The 21,959-nt window shown below is 49.4% G+C and overlaps 1 protein-coding gene across 1 annotated transcript in view; it reads right to left on the bottom strand.

Annotated features, from left to right (window-relative positions):
• LOC308640427 (N-acetyllactosaminide alpha-1,3-galactosyltransferase) overlaps positions 1 to 21,709 on the bottom strand; it is a 57,703-nt gene extending 35,994 nt beyond the window's left edge. The window contains exon 1 of the mRNA XM_081278489.1: positions 21,424 to 21,709. The gene's annotated coding sequence lies outside the window, so the exon portion shown is untranslated. The remainder of the gene's footprint in view (positions 1 to 21,423) is intronic.
• Between the last annotated feature and the right edge of the window lie 250 nt (positions 21,710 to 21,959).

The raw sequence follows: 21,959 nt of genomic DNA, 5'->3' as shown, positions 1-21,959 counted from the left end.
AACCTTATTTCTCCTTCTACCTGTGTCCCTGAAGCCAGGAGGGCTCGGCTGTGCCCGCTTCCTGCAGGACCCCCTCAGGCTCCCCCTCACTCCTGCGTGCTCACAGCCTCTCTAAATTGGTTCCCTGCCAACTCTGTTGCTCACCAAGTGAGGTAAACTCAAAAGAAGTGGCTGCGTGGCCAGGGGTATTCAAAGTCTAAGAATTCACTAAAAATCCTGAGGTGGTTTTCTCTTAGATTTTTTTTTCCTCTATTAGATTTTCCTGGGTCTCTTGTCATAAATTGTCTCAGCATAAAAAACATTTCAAGAATTAGTCTCTAACGAAGAAGTTGCAGGAACCCTAGCAGGAAGCTAAAAGCAAACCAAAACAATCTCTCCAAACAAACAAATGAAATAAACAAGTCTTCATTCAGGCCACCATGAGAACGGCTTTTCTTCCTACCCGTTCTTAGCATAAGACAGCCTCAGCTTCAAATCCCAGGTTGCTGTGTGAACCTGGGTTAAATCATTTCATCCTCTCTGAGCCTCAGTTTACTCATCTATAAAATAGGGACAGTTCCTTACTCGTGGGTTGCCAGTGTAGCTCAGAGGTAGAGCATTTGCCTAGCATGCAATCCCAGTGCTACAAAAAAACCCACAAAAAGTAGCAGGGCCTCAAGTGGTTCACGCTTATAGTCCCAGCTACTCAGGAGGCTGAGGCGGTACCACCCCTGGTGCCTAAGGGTCTCCACCTCCTCATGGGCCAGCATTTGAGAAGCCTCTGGCTGTTGACTAAGGGCATTTGGGCCAGTGACTTGAGCTTTCTGAGACGTGGTTTCTCTCATCTGTAAAATGAGTATAAGGATACCTCTCTTAGACCAGAGACAAGATGTGCCCATAAAGTGCTTGGGGCAGGGTCTGGTATTAGCAAGTGCCCAATAAATAATAGCTCCTCAATTCCTGCTGATGATTATTCCAGAACTCTCTGCCACACAGGCTCTAGCAGGCACAAGCTACTCTGTGTATCCAAGGAGTCCACTGTGTGCCCATGTCCTCAAATGGGACTTGGCAGTTCCAGAGCATTTTTTAATCCTCCTTCCTGCTGGGTCTCCACCACAGCTGGAGGACAGGGCCATGCTGCTTGGTGCCCTGCGCAGCCAAGGAGCCTGGGACTTGCCCAAGGTGACTCAGTTGGGATTGGAGCTGGGTTTAGGTAGAGTCAAGGACTCCCTGACCTCGTCTTACCCCATAGAAAGTCTGCAAGCCCTTGATTCAGTCCCAGGGACCTATGTGTTCATCTGTTTATTCACTCAAATATTTATTTAGCACCAATATTAGCATCCACCATGTGCCAGGCACTGTTGGGCTGTTGGGTTTACAATGACATGGCCTCTGTTTGCTGGAGCTCACTGTCCAGTGGGAAGCTGGGCCCAGCAGCCAAACATATGCTTCTAGACATGTTCTTCCACCCAGGGAGTGCCCTGTGACAACCAGGACGAAGGCCTCCTCACCACCACATCCAGTCACCCCCTTAATCTAAGCTCCATGGACTTCTGGATGGCTCCGACAATCTCACATGCCACTATGCTGGGTTGTTCTCCTCCCGAGCATGTCCCCAGCCTTCTGAGCTGCACCGTTTTACGCATGAGGCCCCAAGGGAGGGATGTGACTTCTCCAAGTCCACTCAGCCTTGAAGTGAGGAGGCCGGGAGGGATTGGCACCTGGGAATCCAACATGGCTCTGCTGTAAAGTGTCTCTTAACCACAGCACACGAAACCACTGAGACCAGGGAAGCAGCTGGGTGTTGCTGTCAATCATCTCCTTCCTGGGTTTCCTCATCTGTGCCCTAGAAAGCCTCAGAAACCTCTGTGAGAGATGGCCACCTCTCTGTCCTTTCTTCCTCACTGCTCATGATTGGTCATGGGATGCCCTGCCGGTAAGAGCATAGGGTGCGGGGCTGGGAATGTGGCTCAGGTGGTAGCGCGCTCGCCTGGCATGCGTGCGGCCCGGGTTCGATCCTCAGCACCACATACCAACAAAGATGTTGTGTCCGCCGAGAACTAAAAAATAAATATTAAAAATTCTCTCTCTCTCTCTCTCTCTCTCTCTCTCTCCTCTCTCACTCTCTCTTAAAAAAAAAAAAAAAAAAAAAAGAGCATAGGGTGCCATGGGGAGAAGTATGCATGGGCTGGGGGTAAGCAAGGTATAACATTCAGAAAGAACATCATCACTCAAGCAAACCACAAGACAGAACCAGCAAGAATACATATTCTCAGAGGCACTCCACTCATGAGATGGCGCAGGGGCCCTTCTTCAGAGCCCCGTTCCAAAATAGATCCTACCTCATCACTTCTGCCCCCTGCAGGGATTGTACCCCCTGAAGGAGCCTGGAGCCCTGCAGGTACTGTCTGCCCCCTTGCTGGTTACCTCCTTCCTTGCTGAGCTTCTGCCTCTTGTTTCTGCAGAGCTGAGGGCAGCCACGGGCACCCTTTGGTTCCTCTGCTTAGTGCTACAGACTGAGAAGCAGCTTTGGGGTTTTTCTTGTCTAGGTGTGGTTTCCTAGCACTCACAATGGAAAGCCCACAGGCTGCTCTGTCTGTGGGACCCAGGCCAATACCTTGGCTGACTGAACTGACATCAGCAAGCTGGGCTCAATGGGGAACATCCAACTTAGGTACTTTTTAGTGCTGTTCTCCAGATATTTCCAGTTCCCTACCTTCACAGGATTTCATTTCCTGGCTGCCTTGTGGTTGGTTGGGTAGGGCCAAGCAGCTAGTCTGACCAAAAACATGGGAGTGGGCCTAAGCATTTAACTGCCTGTGCAAGACCTTCTAGGGCTCTCTTAGTGCCATGGAACATTCAAGAAGACAGGTATTCCATCAGCCTAGTTCCTTGAACATAAAGTATAGCCTCAGCTGGCCCAAGATGCTCATATTAACTGAACACACACACACACACACACACACACACACACACAGGGGCCTGAAGATGTAGGGGTTGTTTGTTACTGCAGCCTAACCTGCCTCATCCTGACTGATAACACTACCCATCTCAGAGAGTAAGAGTATGTCTAGATATTAGTGACTCTTTCCTAGAACACTTTTCTTTTTAATAAGAATAATGTGTGATTAAGGAAAACAAAGTGGAGGCAAGAACATTTCTCCAATGCACTGTGGAAATCCCCTTCTCCTTTTGTCCCCAGAGTGGAGAACATTGAGCTGAATTGTAAAGGAGTTACAAGGAAATTCAGCATGTTCTCTCTGGCCTCCCTTTCCTATAAAATAGGAAGGTCGGTCTTTTGGTCAGAGCAGGTAGGTGGAGAGCAGCTGCCATAAGCCCTGGGGCAGGACACTAACCAGGGATGGAAACACAGGTGCCACGCAGCACAGCAACCTACTAGGGTCACCACAGAACCAGCCACACGGTCCCATTCACCAGTCCGGTGAATAGTGGCAGACGTGGTAACTGACGGGTCCATCCACAATTAGGGACTGACTGGTCATGTGAGAGCGCCAGAAAGGCAAGGAGTGGGTGATGCCTAAAACCTGGGATGGGCATGTGATCTAGCCAGTTGTTCACAGGAGGGGCGGTGCTCACAGCATTCCTGGGAGCAGATTCTATTGTCTCCATTGAGACAGAAGGAAATGCAGCCTCAAAGAGGTTCCGCCCCTTACCTATGCTCAGAAGGCCAAGGGTCAAAGCCAGGACTGCTCCCAGGCTGGCTGGCATAAGAGCTTAACCGTTAATGTTCTTCTCCATTGGGGGCAAGTTCAGTCTTTCTGAATTTCCTTGCTCTTTATTGGGCTTCTTTTCTGCATCCTTTACCTCATTCATTAATTACTACCACATCTATGTCTTCTCTCCAGTTCCAGCTTGTAAACTCCTTATAAGCAGGGATCTGTATCTTACCTAATCATATTAATAATAATAACAATTGTAATAATAGCAGTAGGAGCAACAGCAAAAGCCACTATTAATCATGGGCTCACACACCAAGCCGGGTTCTAAGCACATTCCGCTCATTATTTCATTCCAGTCTCGCTAACTCTATGAGATCAGTACTGGAATCCTCCCCATTTTCAGATGAGGACACAGCTCAGTTCAGCCAACCTGAGATTCAACCCCTAGTGTCAATAATAACTACTGTTTAACATGACTCATTTCTGCGCTCATCCTATTTATTTCAAATTTACATGTAAAAACCATTCTCAAAAGAGGTCTGCAGGGTTTCCAGGATGCGGAAGGGGCCCAAGGCACAAGACAGGTCCTCCATCCATCCCGATGGAATCCAGAGGTCCTGGATGAGACAGAGCGGAAGAATCCTCTGTCATGTTTGCCCAAGGGCGAGGAGTGACCAATCACTACTGCAGGACATCCACACATCATAACCTTCTTTGAATTTCCGCAGTGTGACACATCTGTAACATTCATCATGATAATTAACAAGTTCTACTTTTTTTAAAAAAAGCACTCTTCTTTTTTTTTAACACTTATTTTATTTATTTTTATGTGGTGCTGAGGATCAACCCCAGTGCCTCATATGTGTTAGGCAAGCACCACAACCCCAGCCCCACAAGTTTCACATTTTATCCCCAATAAAAAAAAATCAATTTTTAACCCCCAGTGTGCTAACTGGAAAAACACCAGTTGTTGATCCAAAGACAGGGTACAGGAGGGCTTGTAGCAGCCGCCCCTGGAGGTAACACGGGCATCCTGGAGGGCAGGTTTGCTGACCACCCCAAGGGGACCTGCTTTCTTGGCCTCTCACACTGAAGTGGGCCTCACATGCTATCCCATAATGTTTACTCTGAGGTGTTGGAAAGTAAATTGCAGGTATCAAAACAGGTATGCCAGGTCACAAACCATGCAGAGCTCCCTGGGGTTCAGAAACCCCTGAGCTGGAGACTGGCTTCTGCGGGACTCAGGTGGATGGGTTCTGGAGACAATAGTCCCTGACCACACCAGATAGCTGCCCTCCTTGTCGGATGGTTAATGCTGGGAGCTGGGCCCTCGACCCTTGAGCATCTGATGGGCTGCATGACTTCCATGCTGCCCATATTTGGACCTTGGTTTTCGAATCCTCCAAATATGGGGTTATACTAATTCCAGTCAATAAACAATGACTAAGCACCTACTGTGTGCTTGGCACTGTGGGGAATACAAGGATGAGACAAACCCCTAAGGTCTCCTCCTAGGAAGCTTACATTCTAACAGGGAGCTAGGCCTGGAAATTATGAACTGTTACCCAGGACTGAAGGAAAGAAGAGTGGGTGAAGACAGAAGTTCCATGTTCCAGGGCCACAGAGGAAGAAGTAAATCATCCCACATGGGGCTGTGCAGGTGGGTTTCAAAGAGGAAGGGGCAATTTTGAACTAGGCTTCAAGGGTTAAGGCATCCTCAGGTTGAAGGACAAGCATCTGCAAATGTAGGCAGCTGAAATGGGGAGCAGCACGCGAAATCCAGGATGGACAGCAGAGGTAGGAGCTCCATCCTGGTCTCTCTCCACACCTACTTCCAGAAAGAAGAGTTCTGAGAAAGAAAGAGTTCCCAAAATAAGAGTTCTGAGTGATTCTGACATGCAGGTACTGAGTAATGACTGAATGAATGAAGAAATGAACTTGACCTCAGGCAAGTCTCCACCTCTCTTGTAGTGTCCAGCTCATCTTTAAATGAAGGCACTGGACTAGCCTGGTGGGCTTTACACTATGTTCCAAAGAACCTGAAGTCCTTCAGAGACCATGGAGAAGAGACAGGGTCTCAGGGAGTAGACCCCCCAACCCCCCATCTCTCCTTCACGCTATCCCTCTGTTCATCTGTCTGCTACCATTCATCGTGCCTCCATGGGCTGGTTTGTTTAAGAGTTCCTTGGCTTAAAACAAAACAAAACAAAACAAAAACCTTTAAAAACCACTGAGTTGGATGAGCCCCAAGAATCATCCAAGAGAAATGGAAAGAACTCCTTGAAGGCATCAACCTGCATTGTTACATATTTCTCAAACAAGTAATGTACTGTTAGGCTATTTACCAGAAACAACTTATTTATCACCACCATTTAAAATCTTTTGCTGAGGTCTAAAAGTCGATGAGTGGAGAGAAAAAATGTGACCTAGCAATGCAGTGCAATATTATGCAACCTTTCATATATGACGTTTTTTTAAGAATAGTGAATCAAGAGAAAAAGTGAGTAAGAAAGTCATGTATTAAACTGTACCAGATCTCAACCATGGAACTGATACACCAAAAATGCTGGACAAATATGGCAGCACCTCAAAAAATCAAACATGGAAATACCAGATGATTCAATAATCCTGTTCTAGTTATAGCACCATCCGCCCCCCACGTTGAAAGCAGGGGCTCAAAATTGATAATTGAATACCCATGTTTAAGCAGCATTACTAACAAGAGCCCAAAAGGTCAAGCCAGCTCAGCTATCCAGATGGATAAATATGGTGTAGTATGCACACACAATGGCACGTTTTATTCAGCCTCTGAAGGAATGAAATTCTGACACATGCTACAAGATGGGTGCAGTCGTTAGGCTGGTATGGTCGTTAGGCTAAGAGAGATAAGCCAGAAACAAAAGGAAAAATAGCGTATGATTCAACCCATGTGATGTACCAAGTCAAATTCATAGTCAGAAAGTAGAATGGTGGTTACCAGTGGCTGGGGACACAGAGAATAGGAAACTATTGCTTCATTGGTACAGTTTCTGCTTGGGATGATGGAAAACAGCAACGATGGTTATACAACATTGTGAATATACTTGATGCTACTGAATTGTCCACTCAGAAAGGGTTAAAGTGGTAAACTGTATTCTGTATGTATTCCAAGAATGCACTGCTACTTGGATATGAATGTGAGCTTCACTTTCTGTATTTAACGAATTCAAGGGGTCAGGTTTAGGGACACCAACTAAAGTATACTCCAAGCTGCTCGGTCCAAATAAGGCTCATCGTTCTCATCTATATTTAAATAAATTTGAAATAAAAACAGAACCAAAATAAATCCTGTAATAAGCCTCCCCAGAAGCTGTCTGGCTTGGAAATATTCAACCACAAACTGAAGAGAAAAGGAGAAGTGCAGAAATTGGGCAGTGGAGAGTGTTTTTTCGGGACGTCAACTCACTGCAGCTGGGAAAGTGACTTTGTCAGGGAATTTCTGTCTTTTCTGCTTGACAAAAGGTTCCTGTGTAGGGCAGAATCCAGAATCCAGGAGAGGCCCACCGCTCTTACTCATTGCAAATCCATTTCCTCCAACACTCCCCACTCCAGATAAATGTTGAACAAATATTTAAAGAATATTGGTTTGAAAGGCAGCCAGCATCTCTGCCTGTCGGGGTGCCCTAGGTCCCCGCCACAGGGGTCCACCTTTCCTGGTTCCTGGGCCTTCTGCTCAGAGTACAGCCTAGGCAGACAGAGCAGAATCAGCCTCCAGGAAGGGTTTGGGGGGCTGAAACACACCCCCTGAGTCGCTCTGCCCCACCTGACTAGGTGACAGTGTCCTTAGGTGGTGTCCCTCAGAGCTCTGGGGTTGCTACTCCTTCCAGTGTGCAGAAGAGTTTTTGGGGTGAGGAGTCTGTCATGCATGCAGTTCAAGTTCCTTTGAAATACACATCTTAAAGGGGCCACTAGGAGGAGAGGAAGTTGCCAAGTAGCCAGCTGGGGGAGGGGCAGGTTAGGGGATTACAGTAAGACAAGGGGGTAGAGGCAAGACCCCCCAGACCCAGCCCAGGAGGGGCGCCCTGCAGCACCCTGCCTGCCCTGCCCTAGCATCTGCACAACTGGACACAAACACCCCCACCAAGGCTGTGCAAGACCAGCCAGGCTCCAATCCCCAGATGAAGACAAGGACATTACTAAGGTTCCCATTCAAGGTCACGGTTAGCAGACAACAAGTTTGAGGGTTTTCTAAAATTCCCTTGGCCTGAGGGAGGAGCAAGGTCCTGCCACCAGCTCCTTGTTGTGCTCATTACCTCCGCCTCTTTCCTTAAAAATAAATTTAAAAAATAAATTAAAAAGGGAGGCAGTCTTCACCCGTGATGAGCTGGGGCTGATGGACTGGCCCTCCTCACCACTCAGGTGCTAGGTGGGAGGTCCAGCCCAGAGGAGGTCTCCCACGTCTCTCTCCCTCACAGGGCCCTCTTCTCCTTTGGGGCGCTGGCCACTATTTGGACATGCATGATTACCTGATTGATGTTTTGATTTATATTTGCCCCCCACTGGACACAGTCCTCCTTAGTCAGCAGCCACGAGCTCTCCGTGGCATTTGTTACATGCTCACTGGAGGCGTGTTCTTCTCTGGGCTGTGCCAGCAGCCAGCTCTGGAATCTGCAGAAAGTCCCTTCCCCACCCCGCTCAGATTCTCCTCGAAGGCACATGGACTGGGGAACCTCCGAGTTTTCTGCCAGCTCCCACATTCATGGCTTTATCATCTCAAAATTTAACCAAAATAAGTAAAAGAGAGAGAGAGAGAGAGAGAGAGAGAGAGAGAGAGAGGGAGGGAGAAAACTCGTGATTCCGGCACACGTGTGAATTAAGTCAGGTTCTCACATTCTTTGAGGCTCAGTTTCCCCATCTACAAAATGAAGGTTTAGGCCCAGTCTTCTAGGCCTTTTCCACTTCTGACCATTGTGATTCCGGTAAGGAAGTTCCGCCCTCCCCCACCCTCCTAGCCCTTCACCTAAAACTCCACTTAGGTCCCTGTGCACAAACAGGAAATGTGCCCCAGCAGCGGATGCAGCAACTCTCGCTCTGTCGCATGCACCAGCTGAAAGGGAAATAAAGAGGTTCTGAGCTTCCCAGCTAAAGCCAGACTCCAGGTCCCAGGACCTCTCCCAGCCTGTGTGGAGGATTCTGTGATCCTTGGCTTCTCAGCATGCAATGGGCAGATTAGCAGCTGGGGTGCTACCCAGCCCCCAAAGCAGATGGGACAGGACTCCTGGGCTCCAGTCTGGTTTTCTCTGGGCTGGGCTGGGCTTCCCTCACTCCCTGCCACCTGAGAGGTTTTCTTTCTGCAGGTGGTATGATACCATGCTACTGCATGCATCTTAATCCCAAATCTCTTGACCTGTGTGACCCTAGGACATTTCGGAATCTCTCAGGGCCTCTGTTTCCTTATTTCCAAAACTGGAACAATAACCATCCTCACCATCGTGGTTCTTGAATGGAAGGTGGGCCTCCTAAACAGTGTCTGCAGAGTGAAAAACGCGCCCCCCGCACCTCCCATAGGCAGGATCTATCATTTATTTTAATTGGTTCCTGGATCACTTCTCCTTCCCCATTTGTCCATCTGTAAAAAGGGCAAGCAGAGCTCCAACAGCCCTGTTAGCTCTGCAGACCACAGTCCCTCCCCCCTCAGAGAAGGTAAACATGGGCTCAGGTGGATTCCAGCATGCAGAAGGAAACTGTAGGCCGAGGCAGGAAATCCTATAATGCTACTTCAAAGCAGATGGCTTTGGGGACTGGCTATTGCCCTGGTTGCCTGAGAGGCTCCAGCTGCACCCAGACTCAGAGGTACCAGGAGAGTTCCTGGCCCAAGCCCAGTCCATTCCACAGAACACAGCAATTGGAGGTGGCAGAAGATGCTGGCTCTGGGTTGGTCTCTGCTCCTACTCCTTCCCTGAACCTCATGGGTGCACAAGAAGGCTGGACTCCTTCATCTCAGCTTCCAGAAGAATGGCAAAGGGTGTGGTGCCTCTGTCTGGTGGGCTGCTGTCTCTCATTTCTGGGGCATAGAAGGGGTGGGTGGGGCCGCGTCCTTCTGCTCCTAGTGGGGAGTGCCTGGAAGCCTGCCTGTGCCTCCCTGTTCTCACCTGCCAAGTACAGAGACTCAAATAGAGATGTCCCCCGACTGTGTTGGTTTGACTTAACAATTTTTTGACTTTATGGTGATACAAACGTGATATGCATAGAAACTGTAAGTTGAATTTTGACCATTCCTCAGGGTAGCTGTCCGTGGTAAGATACCCTGCTGTGATGCTGGGCAGACACAGCGCTTCGATCACAAGGGTAAACAACTGGCATTCATGCTGCTGTGCTAGGATGTTCAGCAGGTGGGGTATATGAAATGCATTTTCAATTTGTCATATTTTTTTTTACTTAAAATGGGTTTATCTGGATGTAACCCCATTGTAAGTTGAGGAGCTTCTGTTTTGGCTTTGCCAGTGGCTGTGAGAGTGAAAGCCAGAGGCAGCTGGTGTCTCCCAGGATGGTGGCTCTCAAAGTGTGGACCCTGGACACAGAGGCTGTTTATTCCTCCATGAGGAGGCACAGAAACCGAGTCACTCATTTTTACTGTATTTTATCAAAATCCCAATCCCCAGAGTTTTGGAAATAAAGGAAGAACTGTGCTAAGATGGAAAGCAGACCACCCTGCCTCCGACAGCTGCCCATTTGGCTCCACTGGGCTCTGTGCTCAAGATGGACCTGTGGGTCCCTAACTCACTGGACCCTCTCACCCCGGCAGACTGAACTCCTTGATCCTGGAACAGCTTATCCAGGGGCAAAAGCCATGGGCTTCACAGTATCCACTGAGAAACAGGGACTTTGTCATCTTAAGAGGGCTGGCCCCCTCTCAGCAAAGCCCAGAATGCTGGGCTGGGCCAATCATGATGCCCAAAGGAAGCCATTTTGAAATCAGTGTTAAATAACTGCCCTCAGAGGACAGGACAAAACAGATGCTCTAAGAACCAGCGCCCTGGCTCCCACCCGTGAAAGTGCTCAGTTGAGGACGTGCATTGGGCTAGGCTATGTGGAGAGATGTCTCCATCAGGACAGAGACTTCTACAGCTAAAGGCAATCTTAGAAGTCTCCATTCTAACCCAAAAGATGCCCATTCAGAGAAGCAGGGTGCGAACGAACCCTTGCAGTCTCCTTGGCCTGACTCCATTCATTCAAACAACCCATGTTTTTTGAGGGCCTATTACACGCCGGCTAGTGCTGTAGTACTGTAAGCACTGGGGATTCTGCAGTGAACCCAACAGGCAAGCAGACATTCCAAACAGGCAAACTAACTGGTAAATGTGCCAGTCAGTTTTCCATCTCTATGACAAATACCTGAGATAATCAACTCATAAGGAGAAAAGGTTTATTTGGGCTCACAGTTTTAGACTGTGACTGGTTGGCCCAACTGCTTTGGGGGCCTGTGGCCAAGCAGCAAATCAAATCAGAAAGTGCCTGGCAGAGTAAAGCCACTCAACTCATGGCTGGGAAGCAAAGGAGAGGAAGAGAATGGGACTGGGGTCCCATTATCCCCTTCAAGGGTACGAACCCAATAACCTGAAGGTCTCCCACCAGGCCCCACCTCTCACGGTGTCTACTACCTCCCAACAGCACCACCCTGGGGACCACGCCCTTAACATGTGGGCCTTTGGGGAAACTAAGGCTCCAAACTGCAGCAGTAAACAAATAAATACAGGAAACAATTGCAGGCGTCAAAGATGGTGACAAAGCTGGGCTGGTGATGTAGCTCGGTGGAGGAGTGCTTGCCCAGCATGCATGAGGCCCTGGGTCCCATCCCCCCCACAGCAAAACAAAAGGTTAAGGAAATAAAAGATGTTGACATGACTCAAGATGTGAGGAGGCCCTGTGTTCAGGGATGGCCTCTTTGTGCTGGCTCCTCTGTAGGATCACTGACGCCAGTAGTGTGACAAAGCAGATTCACAATGGCTTGCATGAGCCACATGTTAAAGTTGTTGTTTTTCTAATTCACACACAACCATTTATACACATTCATGATGTGCAGTGTGATTTTCTTTTTCAACTCACATATACAACATTTAGTGATCTGATTGTTAGAATTTTCAGGAAGTTGGCAAGCCAGCTGTTAAACACAGCCCATACCAAAAACTTAGATACATTTAAATGAGTTACACTAAGCACAAAGAAAATAAGAACTCCTCACTTCCTAATCATCTTATTACATTGTACCCTATGGAGGTTACTTATCTATTATATCCAGGCAGAGCGGAAGATACCAAACCACAGGGCAGGGCTGCACACCTTCTCTCAGCTCCTGGAGCAGCAAGTGAGAAAGGGCTGGGGTGGACATATTTACACCATGGAAACTGGCCTGGCCTTTGGGTATTGAAGAGCTGGCCACCAAACACCTGCAGGCACCACACCGCCCCCCAGTCCTCTGTGTCTGAAGGAGGCTGCATTTCCCAGTGGGCAGCAGGGGGCTAAACTCTCCTGGGGACAAGGTGGGTGCCCCCTCCCTCTTTAGGCCTCTGCACTGAGGAAGCAGGTCTGGGATGCTAAGCAGATCATCTGCCCTGCAAGACAATGGCCCTCTGCAACTGCACGGATCAAAGATGTGTAAGAGGTGACTTCCTGTTATTTGTTTCTTTATTTTTGACAAATCAAATCCTGTTTTTATGAATCCTGGGGAGATGAAGATTTAGAGGAGCCTTGCTGAGAATCTCCTTGTAAGAAACGCCTGTGGCCGCTCCTGAATTCATCTAGGTTTTCATACATTGGATTTCATTCCTTTGAGGACACAGCTATGGTCATAATAGTTGAATGAGGTCACTCAGCTGTTCTACAGCCAATAATGACAACAGCAGCTGCTACTTCATAGCGACATATAGCTCTAAAATCAATCCAACCCATGTCACACATGAGAACGCTGAGGTTTCAGAAGTTCAGTGAATTGAGTGAGGTCAGGCTGCCCCTCTGTAAGTTCCCCTCAGGGCTCTGTGCCCCCCTCTTAGACCTGTCGAATTCTGAAGCACTATGAAGTCTCCATCTCTGGTGGCACTGATGGACTTGGTGGCTGCCCAATTAGTGTCAGGAACCTCCCCATCCACTACCAGGGAAAAACAAGATGGAGCCTCCCCTGTTCATCCATCTGCACCTGGAATGCAGGAGCAGGACCTAGGCCTTGACCAGTCAGCATCCCAAGGAGGTGGCAGGGAAGCTGATAGAGACACGTTGTGTACAGCAGCCCTGGTGGCCACTCCTCCACAGACCCTGCGGTGTGTATTGCCCAGCCTTTGTCGGTTCTGCTGGCCTGGTTTTCCAGGGAGCTGTGAAGGAAATCTTTCCCAGGGTGCCTCTTCTGTCTCGGGAGCTACAGGCTCCTTCTGTTGCTTACAACCACAATGTCTGACGGCTCCACCTTCTCAGGAGCGACTAAATATTCTCAGTCCCAGTCACTGAGCACTTCCCATGTGGAATTTACATGACGGCCACAGAATGAATTCCATTCAATTTGCATTAGAAATATCATTTCTCCCTTCCTTTACACGGCTCTGGCTGACATACGAGAATCGAGTTTGTTACACAAGATATCAATCTAGAGACGGCCATCAGCAAACCCAAACCCTACTCCCGTTCTCAAGGACCCAATTCCACCTTAAAAGGAACCCTGCCCCTCATTTTGGAAGAGTCCTGGCTTTCCCCTCAGATGCCAGGGACAGCTGGCCTGCCACTTGAGGACTCGGGACGTCCCTGAGACAGGAGGAAAGCAGGCAGCTGCTCTTCCCACATTGCCAACCCCGGCGTCACCACTCTGGGCAGCTGTTCGTCATCCTGGACTTGCTTCTTCCTCTGTGCCCTCCCTCTGGGTTCTGGAGAACTAGAGGGACAGCAGGATGGTTGGTTCTCACTGCCTCTTCCTCTGCCTGAAACACAATTCCCTCTGCACCCCCAATGTAAAGGTGATGTCCTCAGGGAAACCTGCTCTGGCCACCTCCCCACAGAGGATCAGGCCCCTGTGACAACATTCTTCACCTCTCTCTATACAATTATCTCTTCACCACTGTCTCCCAAGCTGAATTCCAGCCTCCATACGGGCAGGGATTGTGTGTCTCATTCACCACTACATCTCATTTCTTGCCCAACACTTCGTAGGTGCTCAGTAAATCCTGGGTGACTATTAATAGTGAAGGAAAGGACGGGAGGCAGCTCAGTGGATGTTGAACAAGCACAAGTCCCCAGAACTGGTGCATCTCCTAAAGCCTTAGCTCCTGGTGCCCAAACTCCCAAGAGGAAGCTGAAAACTTGGGGTCCCTCTGGGGATAACAGCTACTTCTTCCTTGTAGGTTTGGGTTTAAGCATCCATTTCCTGTGGGTTTGGACTTCCTTTTCCTGCCTTTTTTCCAACTGCAGAGAGAAGTTTGCTGGGTCTGTGCTTTGTGCCATCTGGCTGACAGGGACACTGAGGCAGCACCAGCACTGAGTGGCTACGACCACCTCACCTTCAGCCCAGAGCATCTCATCCCTAGGGAGAGCCCCACCCAGGGTGGTTAAAGCAAGACTCCCAAGGATGGGAGCACCCAGGCTGAAATGGGTAAAAACTGGTCTCAGAGTTTGGCCTCTTACCCCAGCCTCTTCCACCTAGAGCTTTCTCTCTGGCTTACTTCTGTCTGAGCAGCACCAACCAGGAACCCTTTTCTGTGCCCCAGTGAAGGTCACTACAGCTCCCCCCAGCATCCCTCTACCTTCTGGGAGCCACCAAGGGCTCCAGCCACACTAGAGGCAAATCTGGCTTTCAGGCCTCAGTTCTACCTGTGTGTGGGGTGGGGGGAGGCGGGTACTGGGAATCGACCCAGGGCCCTCCACCACTGAGCTATGTCTCAAGCCCTTTTACTTTCTTATTTTGACACAGGGTCTTGCTAAGTTCCCCAGGCTGGCCCTGAACTTGTGATCTTCCTGCCTCCACCTCTCCAAGTCTCTGGGATTATAGGCACATGTCACCTTGCCAGGCTTCTACCATTAATTCTTTGAGAGTCTTTGTCCAAGGCCTTAAAACTGGAAGCCTCAGTTTACTCATGTGTAAAATCAGGAAATAATGTCAGCTCTTCCAACCTCACAGGGCTTTTTTTGTGAGGCCCAGGTGAGATAAGTATGTGGTCTCTCACTTCTCAAATTGTCAAGCAGGATAGAGAACTGTCATTATAATGATTCTGAAGTTAATTTTCTGTTTTCCCCACAGTCTTACTGTCATCCAACTAAGTTGACCTCTTCTGGGCCCTTCTTTCCACCCACCGTCTCTATACCACTCAGCTCTCTTGGCCACATTTCCCAGAAGCCCTCTCTCTGAGCTGGGCCTTGCTCCAAGTGGCAGTTCTATATCTTTTCCTGTCATTCACATCTGCCAACCACACACAGCTTTGTAAAAGAGCCACAGGAAGCACGTGCCTCCCACCCAGGTCCCTTGTGAATGCTGCTGAGGGGCTCCCCCGGGGCACAAAACTGTGAGCATGAGGCACTGGCTCTCCACTCCCTGCTACCCATGCCTCTGCTTTATGAGACTCTGCTTGGCAATAAAAGTTAACATAAAGGTTGCTAAAGCCCTAGTCCAGGAAACTCCCATGGCCTGTCTGGACTGCATGTCCCTGGGTTCTGAGGCCTCTGCATTTCGTTAGGACAAGCTGAGCAGATCAGCTCTTTGGCTGGAGATTAACACAATATAGTTTAACTTCCTCTTTTTTTTTTTTTTTTTTTTCTTAACTGGAAGGATTTTCAGAAATAGTTCTGGGTTAAACATACTGACCTTTTGCCTGCAACCCATGCACTAAATCTACATAGCTCTTTGACTTCCGAAGGGAACTCCACCGGCCTCCCTCTCAGGAGTGATGCTCCCATCAGCAGACTCAGGGCACAGGCAGAGGGGTGACACACCTTGCCCCAGGTCTGACAGTCATTAAAGATGCAGTTCAGGCAGCAGGTCCCTCAGGCCATACCTGACCACCAGAGTGTGTCAGGTACAGAGCTCTGTGGTCATGTGAGTAGTGTACTCTTTGAAGGAAAGAAAGAATGACATGTGGCAAAACTGTAGCTGGGGCTGTGTGTGGCAGGATGCCCAGGTGCTGGGGCATGGGGCGGGGGGAGGAGAGGATGCTTCATTCATGGGGTGGGCGCAGGCGCAGGATGAAGGCATTGGCCTCCCAGAGAACGCACTGATGAAGCTAGATCTTGAAAGATGAGTGGGAATCTGCAGGTGGGTTTGTGGAGGGTGCAGCGAGAGCGCTTTAAGCAGGAGCCGCAGCATGGAGGAAAGGCTGCAGGCATAAGCCAGGAGAGGGTTCCAGGAACGGCAGTAATTCCTGAGGCCAGAGAAGATGTTCTGAGGAGCGGGGCAAGGAGGCCAGAAGTTCAGAGTGTAACTCGTGCAGGATCTTGGATGTCATGCAAAGGAATATGTGCTTTATCCTGAAGGAGAGGGAGCCTTGGAAAGAGCAAATCACCCAATGAACTGGTGCCTGGCAGGAAGACTTTGATGCAGTGTTGAAGTGTACTGGGAGGGACGGGCAGGAGACAACAGCCACCCCGGCTGAAGGGGGTGCATCTGAACTAAGTGGGAACAGTGGGGCTGGGCTTCGGAGGACTCTCTGGGGAGCTGGTAGAGATGAGCCACTACAGCAGGCCAGAGATTTGGTGGTGGGGGTTGGGCGCTGTAGTTGGAATAAATTTCCTCCCAAGGCCCTTGTGAAAGCCTTGATCTCCAGCTTCTGGCACTGCTGGGAGTGGCAGAAGCTCTAGGAGGTGGAGCCTGCAGAAGTTAGTCATTGGGGGTGTGCCTTTGGAGGGCATATTGGGACCCTGATTCTTTCTTTTCCTCTCTCCCTTTGCTTCTCAGCTGTTGTGAGGTGAACAGGCTTCCTCTGTCATGTGCTCCTGCCATGATGCACTCTGCCTCCACAGGTCCAAAGCTTCAGGTCCAAAACCACAGGACCAAGTGACCATGGACTGAAACCCCTGAAACTGTGAGCCTAAACAAACCTTTCCTCTTTTTAGGTTGATCCTCTCAGTTATTTTGTCACAGTAATGGAAAGTAATGGGGGATGACACCTAGACAGAGAGATTCTATTCCCAAAGATATAGAGACTTGAGAGGACATCACCGTGTTTGAGCAATTGTCTCAGACAGTAGGCTGTGTGAAGGGGATGAAGTTGGAGAGCAAGAGTTAGGTGGACACCTATATCATTGAGTTTTAATAGTAAACTCTTATGGGTAGTTTTGCTTTGGGGGGTTTTAATTACTTATGATCAGCCATTCTGAAAGCATTAAATTGAAAATTTCAGAAATAAGCAAGTCATAAGATTTAATTGTGTACCACTGAAATGTGCATGCTAGTACAAGAAGAAATCTACCGCCATTCCACTCTGTCCATCCCAGGAAGTGAAGCATCCTCCATCCAGTATGTCCCCCACTGTATATATGTCTGACTTTAGTTTCTAAATAGCTAGAGGAAAAAACATAGTGTCCATAGGGTTTGGTACTATCCAAGATTTCAGGCATCCACTGGGGGTCTTGGACTCTATCCACCATAGATTAGGGATCACTAGTATATTAGCAAACACATGGTCAATTGGATTATTGTTTCCAAATATTCATTCCCTGCCAATAGGCAAAGTATACATCTCTATCGAGTTGACTTTGGATCTGGTTATATGACTGACTATGACCAGTAGAAAGTGGGAAATGGCAGAATGGAAGCTTTAAGAGGTATCATATCATCTCTTTCTTATTCCAGCTTTCACCATAAAACAATATTTACCAGACAGAAGCATCTCCCTCAGCTTGGGCTCCAGAATGAGAAGCCACTTGGAGCAAATCTTTTATCTCTCTGGCACCTAGAGCAAAGCCACAAAACCATGCCCTACAACTGTTCTGCAGCTAATGCCTTATGTAAATAATAAATAAACAGCTCAGAAGCTAAGCTTGGGGATGTTTGTTTTGCAGCATGATCGCATCAAAAGCTAAATGATACATGCTATATACATGAATGAGAAGTACACAATATAAAAATCCACACGTGCCATGACAAGGAGTTGTGAGCTGTGGGGAATCAACAAAGAATGTTCTTATTGGTGAGTCTTTGCATCTTACGCACAACCAGTTTCACAGAAGGAGACAATCCATTCTGTTTCAAAGTCATCTCTCCCCATTGCCTCCTGCTCCTCCTAGCACCTGGTTTTATCCACCAGCCCTTCCCTCTCCTGGACTGAATCCTTCCCCTGAACCTATTCTTCACCGGTCTTTTCCATTTTAAAAATCCTTTCCTTTACCCTGTCTCCCTACAGCTCCCTACAGTTAAGTCTCTCTCCTGACCTTCTCAAATAAACTTCTTAAAAGAATTGACTGCACTGTCTCCATATCTTACCTTCTCACCTATCAGCCATCTAGCTTGCTAGTGCTTCACCAAACCAGAACTGCTCCTAATCTCCTTATTGCCCAATCCAACTTCCAGGCTTTACTTGCCTGGACTGCTTTCCATCATTTGGTGTGGAACTCAGTTCATTATCATCCCCCACCTTAATTGCTCAGCTTCTGAGCATGCATCAGTGATCCATGATAGAAAGCCACCGTGAGATAGTGAATTCTTTCCTGGTCTTGTTGAGTTTGCAGAGCCTTGCGACATACAAGAAGAAATACTCCAGGGGCAGTTAAACATGGATTGGGAGCCCAATACGTGAGGTGAGATGAATGCTGCAGAAGTCGTATCTAAAACTATGAGCATTCCTCAACTTGTCCAGTTTGTAGAATATGTAAAGTACCAAGTCTGTAAATCCCCACTGATATACAGAGACCTCTCCGGAGCCCAGAAATCCCTATTCCTGTGGTCACCGTGCAACCACCACTTGGTTCCTTCTCTGCTAAATCATGGTGCACAGTGGCTCTCACACCACCATCTCATATTTCACCCCTGCTCATCTGTCTTCTCCAAAAATTAAAATTTGATTAGAAAAACAGAAAGTAAAAATCACCAACCAGTTCATCAAAATAGCTAAAATCAAAAAGACCATCAACACCAAATACTGTCGAGAAAAACATTCCTAGTTGTCACATATGCAGGTGTCCCAGCAACTCCACTCCCAGACTTGCACAAGAATGATCACATAATATCGTCAAACTGGAAATAAGCAAGATATTCATTAGCAGAAGAGACAAACTGAGGTATATCCACACCTCGGAATACGATTCAGCATTAACAAAGTGCAGTTTGTTTCACATACAAAACATCACACCCAGTGATGTGATTTGAGACCTGAAAGAGTACATTCCAACAACAGGCAAAATTAAACAGTAATAAAATCAGAAAATGGGGGCCTCACAGGGTAGAAGAAAAATTAACTGGAAATAAGAATTTTCTAGACTGACGGAGATAAATATTTATGTCTCATTTGGGGCGGCTACACAGATGGAAACAACTTCAAAACTCATGGAACAAAACTCTTCAGATTGGTGGATTTTAGCATATGTAAATTATACCTTAGTTAAAAATTTAAAAATAAGCATCTATAAACAATCACCAAAATAAAAAGAAAGCACAGGGCAGAAAACATTCATATTCAAACAAAATACTATTTCTGCTATGAATGCACCTGTATAAATGCCTAGTTAATACATTTCCCGGTTCAGCCATTGTCCCCCACCCCTACTCTGATCTGGATGACATCTGTCCCTTAGCCATTTTATAGTCATCCTGAGAGATGCTGAAATGGAAGAACTCAAGCCTTAGAGTCAGGCGGAAATGTATTCAAATCTCAGCTGCGATTTAATAGCTGAGGGGCCGCTAGTGAGTTACTGGCTCTCTGTTGAATCTTCATCTCCTCTACTAGAAACCAGTTAGTGGTGCCTCGCACCCCGTTAGGCTGGGAAACCTGTGAGACCAACCCATATTTTAAAGTCCCACTAAAGGCCTGGAAGTACAGAGATCGAGAGTCATTTCTTCTCTCAGAAGGTTAGGAAGGCAGCCCAGGAGCCCTGGAGTTTAAATATAGGTGAGCTGGTGCCAAGAGCTGGGGGAAGCCAGAATCACCACGGCCCGGCCCGGGGAAGGCCACTCCTGGCCTAGGACTCCGGAGACAGGTTTCCCAGCAAGGTTCACCCACTGGAAGCCCTTCCCCTAATTGCTTTGCAGACCTTTGACCTCAGACCCTTGATCTCCACATAAAATGACCAGAGAAGAAGGTATAAGGACACCTTCCCAAACACCCTCTGGAACTCACCAAAACAAAGAAGAGATAAAGGTGGACCTGAACTGGTTTTGTCAGAAATGAGAATGGGGGTGGGGTGGGGCAGAGCCCTGCCTTCTAGGTTCCCCTCCCCCACGCTGATGCTAGGCCTTCTGGGACACAATTTGAAATCTCCTGGAGCAGGAAATCCCTAGGGAGTCTTTCAGCTCTGCCTTATTCAGCCATTGAACATCTGTTACCTGTAACAGAGATAACTTAGACCTGCATCCTGCCCCATCTGGTAAGAGAGGCAAGGTACTTCCCCCCAAGAAGGTAGAAAAAGTGCTTAGTATAGCCAGAAAAGCAGAGAAGTTAATCAAGTCCTTTACCTCAGTCCCTTTCAGGTCCTGGCCTCTGGCAATACACTTTGCATTTGCTTCCTGGGAACAAGGTCTCCAGCATAATCTATTTCTCAGTGGAGGAACCTGCGGGTCTGCCTGGGAAATCGTCTGCCTGCAAAAGCAGCAAGGCCAGGCCTCCACCCAGCATCTCCTGCCTCCTGAGACACACCTATTACCAGGTACAATGAAGGAGGCAGCCAGGCCTGCTCAGGAGCCAGAAGGAGTGGGCGCAAACAGCAAGCAAAGCCACAAAGCCTGGGTCTCAGTTCCTTCCTGGGGGGAGGAGCAGCACTGACACCCTCTGCCCCGCCCCCACCCGCCAGAGGGAAAATCGGGGAATCTCAAGTTGCTCTGCTTTCTCTCTCTGCGCGCTAACATTTTCCCCCCTTTACTGTTTCTTGGATGCTTTTCAAGAGTTTGTGCAATCATTCTGTTTAGCTGTTTTCCTGCCATTTCCAAACGCGGGGTGGTGTCCTTCTTGAGTGGGAACGAGGTAGTTTGAAAAGTTGAAGGGACCCTTTGCCTCCCATCACCCCCACCCCGCAGCAAGCACTTTGGCTGCCCAAGTTATACAGTGTCCGAAACTTTCCGCAGGCTGGGTTTGGGTTTGGCCCTTGGCTCTGCGAAACCCTGCTCTCCGGGTTGAGGCACCGCTCATTTTACGCCCACCCCAGCTCCCCTTTCCCAGAGGTACCCCCTTCCCATCGTGTCTCGGGCAAGAACCAGTCTCTGTCCTGCCAGGGCAGACACCTCCTGCCTTTCAGGACTTCATGGGTGGGTCATAACCTGTGCTCCCCGCGACCCCCCTCTCGTGCCATCCCTACCCTACCAACGCCAGGAGGGACAGACCTGGGTCCGCAGTCTTGCAGGCCGTAATCTCCAAGGCTGGACAGAGGCAGAGACAGGCACAGTCTGGCGACAGACCGGATCAGATCTGGGCACCAGAGCAAACCACCAGAACAAAAGCTAGGGCCAGAGGCAGGGCAGGCACCGGGCAGGGCTGGAGCGGCGGCCCGCCCCGCTCCCCCACCCCGCCACCTCCGCCACCCACGCGCGGAACCGGGAGCCTGGCCACTCAGCGCCAGGCTCTCCACGCGCGGCTCTCAGCTTCGGCGCTGGACCGGCGCCCGGGGGACCCACCTGATCCTCAGAACCTGAGCGCCAGGGCCCGCGCGCGGCCGCGGGCGCTCGGGGCAGGAACGCGCCTCGGCGGGTGGTCCCGGCGGCGCCCTCCGCTGACCGAAATGTCGCCGCGCCGCCAGGGCCCGAGGCGGCCGGGCGTGCCAGGGCGGGGTGCGCGCCCGCCCTCCCGAGTGGGCCCGTGGCGGGCCGGCGCCTCCTCCTGGCCGCGGGCAGCAGGCAGCAGGCAGCCGGCAGGGGCGCGAGGAGCCGGCGTGCGCTGGACAGCGAGCGCGCTCCCCGTCCCGCCGGCCCCCGCCGGCCGTGCCAAGCCAGTCCCCGCCCCGGACACCGGCAGCTAGGAGGCCGGCCGCCCGGGCGCTCGAGGGCGAGGGCGTGTGTGTCGCCTGCTGGGGAGGGGGTGGTGTTTGTTTCATTTTCACTCAGGCAGAAAAAAGCCTGAAACCAGCAAAAAAGAAAATAAAGTCCCCGGTGAGGGTTGCTGAGCCTCTTTTGCCTTTGCAGGCCTGCACGTGGTGATGATGGTGGTGGCCGAG

The sequence above is a fragment of the Spermophilus citellus genome (assembly GCF_964194105.1).
Source record: "Spermophilus citellus genome assembly, chromosome: 2".
Taxonomy (NCBI): Eukaryota; Metazoa; Chordata; class Mammalia; order Rodentia; family Sciuridae; genus Spermophilus; species Spermophilus citellus.
This window is presented reverse-complemented; position numbering and strand designations above follow the sequence as displayed.